We start from the raw sequence: 9,915 nt of genomic DNA on the forward strand, positions 1-9,915 counted from the left end.
TGTGCTTTATCATCTTTTTCCTGTATTTGAGCTGCAGGGGCCAATTCCCTTTGCCTGGACTGAGGTGCAGAACCTGCTGGCTTAGGATGTGAATCCAGCTTGGGTTGAAGGCTGCCCACTTCCTAGGGAATTTAGGTACCTTACCATCCCCAGGTGAAGTAACTTTACAAAATTCCCCTTGATGGACAAGCAAGCTTTTCCATGGATAGCTAGGAGTCGCCTTGATGCTTTCGTGCAGAGCTGCATGAGGTCCATCCCTCGGCGCACCCAGGTGAGTTCAGAAGCAGTTGTCAGCGCAAGTCGCAGAGATTGTGGTGCTCACAGGCAGTGGCCTAACACGGCGCTCAAACCTGGTTTTCCGGGCCGTAYGTAAATGGTAACGAGGCACTCAAAACATATGCTGAATATTAGTAGGAAGCACTCTACTACATTTACATGCTAAATGGAGTGTGCACTGGTTTCACAAGCCAAGTTCTGTTGCTCGGTTCGTGGATACCTCTTCCATTTAAATTAACATGATTTATGTAATATGACCTTCTAAAAGAGGTTTGTATCATAGTAATCTATGTTATGAAATGTTAGTCCTAATATTTTAGTTGTTTCAAACATGCATTGGCTTAAGTATGTCTTTATTAGAGATATTTATTCCAAGTTATAAAGTGGTTGTCTAACAAAAGTCTGGTGGTAAAAATGTTTGGAAGTGTATGCAAAGATTTTGACAACAGCAGCACATTTTTGTGTACTTTATTTAAAGTGCTTTCTGGCAGGAAAACCACYGCACTCATCTTTAGAAGATCAGGATGGCAGTATTCGCTTAACAACAAATACTCTTTCAAAAAGTCTAATTAAAACATGCATCTTATAGCTCAAGTTCCGAATGGAGTTTGAGGGCATTAGGTTAATCATGTTAGATCATGGAGAAATTCCTGCGTTCAGAGCTGCACGCTAAAAAGAGCTCTTTTTAATATATGTTTGCACTGTCCTTTACATTATGATATACTTCTTGTAACAGCTCTCAAACAACCAGTAGCTTCARTCAATTATACTTTGCAGCTGGCAGGAAAATTAGTAGGAGGTAAAACAGTAATTGTAATAAAGCTAGCTAAGACCAAATGTTGATTAACTTTAAATATTGGCAACTTAAAAATATTTCTCCTTTTCCACTTTTACTTCTTATGATAACTGCATAGTTTGCTCTGCTTACATTTCGGCAACTTGTTCTTGCTCGCGAAAAGCAGAAATTGTTTGCCTTTCTTTCTTCCAGGAGAGAAAACTACCAAGTTTCTTTCACTGGTTTTAATATATGCTCTCTGGTGAAAGCATAAGAAATCACTGGGATATGTGTGGGCAGATTTGGCAGCCTTTACTGCATAAATGTTGCATTAAATTTTTCAGTTGGATTTGGGGTTTTGGAAATACTGTCTGAATGATTAGGCATTAGTGAAAGGGGCACATACATGATGCTACTACTGTACACTTTTCTGAAATTTAATTTATATTGTTTCCTATTCTTCCAGTTTTACAGCATGATCTTTCTGGGTTTCTTTTGTGTGTTTCATCATTGCTGGAGAGATGTTTTTATGTTTTGCCTTTTTTAGACATTTTATCACAAGAGAAATCTTTTTTAAAATCCTGAAAGCATCTCTAAATACGTGGAAGATGCAATAAAGCCCTYGGTAATATAGTTTATGAAAACCCGTGTAAGATAATACAGAGCGGAGGGAGTCTTTTGCTCCCTTGATGCTGGTCTGGAGACACAAAAAGCTCCRAAATGGAGCAAAAGGCAAAATCTTTTTCTCAGTGACTGTGTCCCTATTGCAAAGACGATGCACAAGTGTCACCTCCCCTATCCCTCCTGTGAAGCACTCGTGACRGAGAGGTGAGGCTGGGAGAAGGATCAGCTGGAATGCACTGTCCTTTGATTTAGTTTTTCACCAAAGGGGTTGTGACCAGAAGCGCAAGTGAAATAATAGTGCAGAGATACTGGTGGATGTGGGCAGCAAATGGAAGTTGAATTCCAGCTCAGGAAAGCCGCAGTGCAAGAATGGTTTGCAGAATGCTTCCCACTACTCAAAATTGCTTTTACATGCTGAGGTTTCACAAAGGTAAGGGGTAAAAAGTCATCTTTTACTGTGATCAAGATGAATTTACATCATGTCATGTGCACCTGCTATTTGTAGGTGTTTTCTGTGTTACACTTACTGTCTCCCATAACATCCTCATAGGGAAGCTCAGGAAGTGTGGGCTGGATGAGCGGACAGCGAGGTGGATTGAGAACTGGCTGAATGGCAGAGCTCAGAGGGTTGTGATCAGTGGCACAGTCTAGTTGGAGGCCTGTAGCTAGCGGTGTCCCCCAGGGGTCAGTACTGGGTCCAGTCTTGTTCAACTTCTTCATCAATGACCTGGATGAAGGSACAGAGTGCACCCTCAGCAAGTTTGCTGACGATACAAAACTGGGAGGAGTGGCCGATACGCCAGAGGGCTGTGCTGCCATTCAGGGCGACCTGGACAGGCTGGAGAGGTGGGCAGAGAGGAACCTCATGAAGTTCAACAAAGGCAAGTGCAGGGTCCTGCACCTGGGGAGGAATAACCCCATGCACCAGTACAGGTTGGGGGYTGACCTGCTGGAAAGCAACTCTGCGGAGAAGGACCTGGGAGTGCTGGTGGACACCAAGTTAAGCATGAGGCAGCAATGTGCCCTTGTGGCCAAGAAGGCCAATGGTATCCTGGGGTGCATCAGGAAGAGTGTTGCCAGCAGGTCGAGGGAGGTGATCCTCCCCCTCTCCTCAGCCCTGGTGAGGCCACATCTGGAGTCCTGCGTCCACTTCTGGGCTCCCCAGTGCAAGAGGGATGTGGCACTACTGGAGCAAGTCCAGCGAAGGGTCACAAAGATGATTAGGGGACTGGAGCATCTCTCTTATGAGGAAAGGCTGAGAGAGCTGGGCCTGTTTAGCCTGGAGAAGAGAAGGCTGAGAGGAGATCTTATCAACGTGTACAAGTATCTAAAGGGAGGGTGTCGAGAGGATGGGACCAGACTCTTTTCAGTGGTGCCGAGCGACAGGACGCAAGGCAACGGGCACAAACTGAAACACAGACACTTCCATCTGAACATGAGGAAAAACTTTTTCACTGTGAGGGTGACAGAGCACTGGAACAGGGTGCCCAGAGAGGTGGTGGAGTCTCCTTCTCTGGAGATATTCAAAACCCGCCTGAACGCGATCCTGTGCAACGTGCTCTAGGTGACCCTGCTTGAGCAGGGGGGTTGGACTAGATGATCTCCAGAGGTCCCTTCCAACCTCAGCGATTCTGTGATTCTGTGATTCTGTGAATTGCCTTTATATAAAAATAGGAAGCTGGATATATATTCCTGTAAGAAAACTTTCCCCAAAATCAATCCTCATAATCTCTAGCTCAAAGCATATATTCAAGTGACATTAATAGAAGAAGTGAATACACTAAGGCAGATGCACTGCTTGTGTAACAGCAGGCTTAGTGCTGCATCTAATAGGAAGAGCTTTTTAAAATTTTAATTTATTAACAAATTACTTCACATGTACATTAAGTTGTTAATGTTCACATTTGATTAGATTTTCTATTGGTAACCCTCCCAAAGCTTTTTTTTTTAATTGATTAGAGAAGATGAATATGTCTGCATTTCAATATTATTTCAATATTGAAGCATTGATTTAACTTTAATAGAAGTGTAATTACTCTTGTATTACCTATATGTGAAAACTTTAAAATACCTCTTCAAAATTTGAAGTGCAATTTTGTTCATTTCCTTGCTTGCAGTTTTTTCAGAATCAACAATGTTTTAATTCTTTGCAGGATCCAAATAACTTTTTTTAGATGAGTTTAGATTGGTTTTGTTTTACAGACCTTCATGATGATCATGAGTAATGCATGCTAAAATGAAAAATTAAACTGTGCAATAAATAAACCAGTATGTAGTTCAAAAGATCATGCTAATATATAAATTTAATTTGCCTTCTTTTTTTGTGACCCTGGGACAGAAACATAAATACTCATGGAGTCAAGGCAGGTCCTCCCAAGAACACAGAAGTATCTGTCAAAATATATGTACGAGTTTTGTTATTTCTCCTCTCACTTCAGAATACATTTGAAACATTATTGGATTACCTCGTATTAAAGGAAGGGAAAGATTTGCCACCTCCTTTTCCTGTTAGCTCAGGTGAACACTTGTAAAGCCATGGTACTTTGTAGAGAACAAGCTGCTTAGAGCATTCTGCCAGTGCTTCTCTTTAAACAATACTCTTTCATATTATGCAATTTTGGGGAAAGTTTTGTGCACAAAAAAACTTGTGCTTCAGCCAGTTTTTACTATAAATCTGTGATTTGGCTCCTATTTCTTTTGCATTATGTTCTCTATAAGACACAGACATTAATTCAACACTGGGACTAGCTAAAGTCATAAAACAAAACAGAGCAAGAACCAGTGCCAATGGTTTCAAATATAGTACTTTGGCTGTCAAATAATATGCATGACGACAACGTCATAGTTGTATCAGATATCTTCACATAAGAACATTATCTTTTATCTCCCATCTGTGAGACTTATAAAGAATTGCCTAAATAGGGAAGTCCTCGAGCTTTTCCCATTTTCCTTAGCTTTTGGAGCTGAGGATGCTTGCAGAAGTGGTAGCAGACTTATAGATGTCAGCATGCTGAAGTGCCACTGTGCATGATGAGAACCTTCAGTGTGGCTGTCAAGCACGTTTCTGTAAGAGCACTGCTATGCAGTAAATGTTTGGAAGTCTAGGAAATTAGTTTGACAGGTTGCTAGTTCTCAGCGCGTAGTCTTATCTTACATTTTTTACTGATTTCCATTTTGTTTGGCAGGCACTTTCCTTTTAAATACAGAGCACAGATTTAACCGTAAAGCGCAATCCCAATGTGCAAGAGTACTGAAGGAAAGTGAATAATAAAATTTATTTTTATTATTATTATTTTCTGTTGAGTTCACAAAACTGTACTCCAAGCTGTAGGACAATGCTTTGTGATATAACTGTGATCGTATAATGGGAATGTCAACAGCTGCGTCTGATACCGCTTTAAGCTAGGGTTAGATTTTCAACAGGATTCAGGCATCTCAATGTCCTTTGAGATATCAGAAGCCAAAAGTACACCAAATAAGACTGTGACGCAGAGCTGTCCTGCCCCTGTTCCTTCTTCCTAATTGAGCTCACTTCTCGGTGGTACATCAGAAAAGAGCGGCAGTGACAGAAGTATTCCTCTGTGGCCTGTTCGACCCGTGGGCTGAGCTTCCTGGGCTCATTAAGCCTGTGGACAGACTTTCCCAGCAGCCCTGCGCAGACCAGCTATGTTGGTGCAGAGATTACAGTCTTTAGGCATTGCAAATGCTTAACATGTTCACAGTTCAGTGACTGGTTAGTCCTCTGATGAGCATTTAGTGGCATTTTCAAAAGTTCCTAGGAATTTCACTCCGTAGATGTGTTTTTTTAAAGTCACAGAAGTCACCTACCTACATGCTCAGGTACCTTTGAAAAGTGATTCTTAATTCAGAGTGGAAAATCTTTATACTCTTGCATCTTTCTCTTCTGATTTAAGTGAAAAAAACCCTTTCATTTCATATCATAGGATTAAGACACTGATGTATTTTTAACTCTGTAAATGTTTTGAGTTTCTGTAACATACTTTAGAACTGTTTATAGTAACATCATGATGTATTAATTGACAGCAGCTTATTTCTACTTCTCTTCCAAAAGTACCTTAATATAGAGGAAAATCCTATACCTCGCCACATGCTATTTAAAAATGAGTTTGAATGTTCAAAGTTTCTTTGAGTTCTGGTCTGGTTTGGTGTTTATCTAAGTCTACTGTGTGGTAATAGGAAGCTAGGTATTAAAATAAATAGCAAATATGTGCATTAAACATGCTAGAAGCTGACAGGAGGGGCTATGCAAAAGTTTGAAGAGAAGTGTGGAGATAGTAAAAACAGAGAGCAGATTCCAAAAATGGGAAGAAAAGATTCATAATGACTCTAAGGGGAGAAGGATTGGACACGTATTCATCACTTTATTGATGATGAGAGATGCAGGAAGGAATTCCACTCAAGCTGTCACATCTGTGCAGTATTAACAAGAGAAAAAGCAAGAAACCTGGAGGAAGATGCATTAAGAAAGGGGCTGTCATTTTTTCTTAGATGTCTGTGTGCGTGTGTTTCTGAAAATCACTTGCACTATGTCCTTCTGGGTTGGACTCTGTGGACTGCCGCTGCACTGAGTCCAGCAGTGCAGAAGTGGTGGATGAGAGTAACTTTTTTGTTGCTTTTTGTTTTCAGAGTTTGGTGAAAGGGATGTGACAGAGTACAGCTCCTCTTCATAATCTTCTTAAAAAGCCTGAGGTTTTGTGATGGTGATACTGGCAATGCCACCAGCTTAAAATAGCTTCTTTCTGTCTATTTTCCATTTTATTATGGCCAAACTTCATTTTAGTCCTGATATAAAAGCAAGTCATCTGTATCCATTTTTTTCATCTGTAAATTAGAGAATTATTTCAAGAAAATGGCTTTAATTGGCCATTACTGAGTTACTATTTGTAGGAGTTCTTTAGAAATTACGAGATAGTAATTGTTAGCATTTGTATGAGCAATTAGTTACTATTTTTAAAGAACTGTGAACAGGCAAAGCATTGATAACCTCTAAAGGATTTTTTCTGTGGTGTAGCACAAATTGGTAGTACTGCTGAGAAAATCTACATGCCTATTTACCTTAGTCTAACAAAGTTTGCTGGAGTATCAGTGTGTCATAGAATTAGAAGGGATTTTATTACAGCACTCTTCCTCTTTTCAACAAAAGTAGAGAAAACTGACCTTAGTTGATGTGGAAAAGATATAGGCAGTACTATGTTGCAGCCAATGGTAGCAAAGGATTTGTTCGTCCTACCTGTTTGTGAACACACCAAAACTGTGTTATTCCTTTATGGAATGCTGATTTGAGACTAGGGATTAATTTGGGCCAGAGCAGTGACTAATTCTACCTTTGCACAGTCATACCTGAGCACCGTTCTTTGTGCCTCAGCTGCATCTCAACACCTGGCTGTGTATCTTACGCTTCTAATTTAAACTGAGATTTTTAAAAGCCAAGGAGAACATGAAACTTAAAATAAAGAATCCCAGATTTTCCAACTTGAAACAATTAGATATTTTGTTGAAGAGAGATTTTTTTCTGGTGCTATTTTCATGTTTACATGTAAATAATAAATAAGAATTTTCAGTCCAATAACAACATAAGTTTTGTCAAGCATCATAGTTATTTGTCATTACCATCTTTAGGTCATGACTAATAGTCACTTAGCATACAATTGAGATGGCTAGTTTTTCAGCACGGATGATATCTTTGACCCATTGTCATGAATATTTCTTAAAATAAATGTTTTTGAGTAGAACTAAGAAAACTTTGCACGTGTGTGTGTGTGTTTACCCTTGATTTCAAGAATAGAAATAACACAGACTTTACTCATTTTTCATGCATTTCTAAGAAGAAAGATGGTTGTGGCCAATTAATTTTGAGTATATGAGAGCTATCCTCAATCTGTTGAAGTGACGTGTTTTAAAAGATACGTAAACTACTGTTGGAAGACAGGAAGAGAGGAGAGTATTTTCTTAAATGCTTTGAAGCTGTAGCAGCTAACTTGCAGATTCATATATTTTCATATCTTAAGCAGCCTTTTTCTTTGCACTTAAGGGAATAGGAGAATAATATTTTCCTGTTTGGCAGATCATACTTCTTCACTGGTAAAGTGAGCAACCATTTATGTAATATTATGGATTTTATGGCATAATTTTACCATGACAAACTATACTATAGCAATATATCAGAATTCTGTAATCTGTATGATTACATTTATTTTGAAATTGTCATATTCCATTGCTTATTTTCTGTAAAAAAGTTAAAATCCATAATGTATAACTGTATCTTTCATTTTGAGTAAATCGCAAATCAGAATTTATCTGTCTGTTGATTCTAGCCCTCACTGGAGACTGGGGTGGGTATAAGCTAAATAAATAAATAATAAGGTACCAGAAACTCAACAAATGGAGCACCAGAGGGAATATCTAAATTATTTGCAATAGCTTCTTATATTAAAAATCCACAAAGGGAGAAGTTAACTTCTGACACACATGGGTTGCTTTACAACATGAGGGAGAGGGGGCTTGGGGGTAGATTTAAGGATAAGTCACAGTTCAGTTTGTCTTTGAAGATGCTGAAGGGAACGGCTATCTGAGAAAAAGAAGTAGAATGCAGCAGAAGGTATCTGTTTTCATAATCTTTCCACTTACTTTGTTGCTAGGTCTGCTGGAGAAAAGTTGGTTAAAAATCCCCACACCCTTCTAGTAGTATGCTGAGGATCCTGCTTAGAGGAATCCGATGTTCAGTGTGATATGTTTCCCCCCTCTAGATTTTGAAAATACACAAGCAAAAGCTGAAGTAACTGTAGGAAAATCAGGATTTAAAAAATAGATTCCATCTTCTCATGAAAAACACTTTTACAGAAAAGAAAACATCTTATTTTCCAGAAATTTCTATTATTCAGAATGAATATGAGGGGAAAGGATGAGGTAGTGTACAGAAAATGTTAACTCAAGAGTAGTGTCAAGGGAAATCCTGAGAGAGAGACGCCTCTTTTTGCACCAGTGCAAACACACAGTCACGAATAAAGTCAATAAGTCAGATTTTTATTTTTTTATAACTTAGAAATGATCCTACTTAAAATGAACAGGCTGTAGTGAGCATAGTGGGTGGTCAGGAGAGGTGACAAATCATCATTTGTCATAATTAATTTCTTGTCCATTCTTGCTGGCTGGAAACCAATTGAATCAGCTGGGTTACACTAGCATATAACTGGAATAATTTTCTGGTAAATCAGCTGCAAGTCTATAAAATCCTGTAATTTACAAGATTAAATGGTATCTTTTACTCTTGTAATTTATATATATATACACATTATATATGTATGTGAGTGTGTGTATATATACACACGTTTCAAACAGTTTTTATTTAGTGGATGCTAACCTTTTCTAGTTCTCTCCACAGTAGAAGAAAGCACTGATTTATTTCTTTCGTATGTTCTTGTTGCCCCTAATTTAAAATCATGTTTTTAATTCTTGCAGTGGGATTTTGTTGTATTGTGGTATAGAGCAAAAGGATGCCACAAGGTTTGCAGCTAGCCACAGGTAGCAGGTCCTTGTCGGTAACCTGGTGCGAAGTTCACCTTAGAGCTATTTCTGCATTTGCTTAGGCTGGAAACAAATGTATTTTAAATTTATGAGGGAAGTGGTCAAAGTTGTAGGCAGGGCCAGGCCTCTTCATTATTTCTGGGTGCTTACCGCTTTTTTGTACGACAGTTGGACCATTGCTCACTGTCAAAGAATTTTCCAGTTCATATTTGTTCTTCATTAGTTCATAATGTTACAATTATATTCAGTACCAACATGTGTTTTATTTGGCTCACCATCATTCTTTGCCATGTTTCTCATTTTGTCCATGTTTGATATATACACTTTCATTAAAAGAGAAACATATTGTAAGAGGCATATCAACGGTAAAACTCAAATGCTTCAAATTTTAATAGGGATGTTAAAATTAAAATGAAATTCTTTGGTTCTGAGTGTCATCCCATTTGTCTTAGAACACTGTTCTTTTAAAAGAACACTGAATGGATTGATTAAAAATATATTCTGAGTACAACTGAAGTTTTGTGCATCTTTATACCTTTGTATTAGAAACATTTTTGTTTCCCTGTAGGCTTTTATGAGAAATTTTTCACAAAATACGTCTTCTAAATGTTTTGATTGCTTTTGAAATTTTCACCATTGACCAGGTGATGGTGGTAATAATGAATAACAGTTCGCCTTTACAGAAAGCTTTGTAC

This window comes from Apteryx rowi, unplaced genomic scaffold (assembly GCF_003343035.1).
Source record: "Apteryx rowi isolate R43461 unplaced genomic scaffold, aptRow1 scaffold_452, whole genome shotgun sequence".
NCBI lineage: Eukaryota > Metazoa > Chordata > Aves > Apterygiformes > Apterygidae > Apteryx > Apteryx rowi.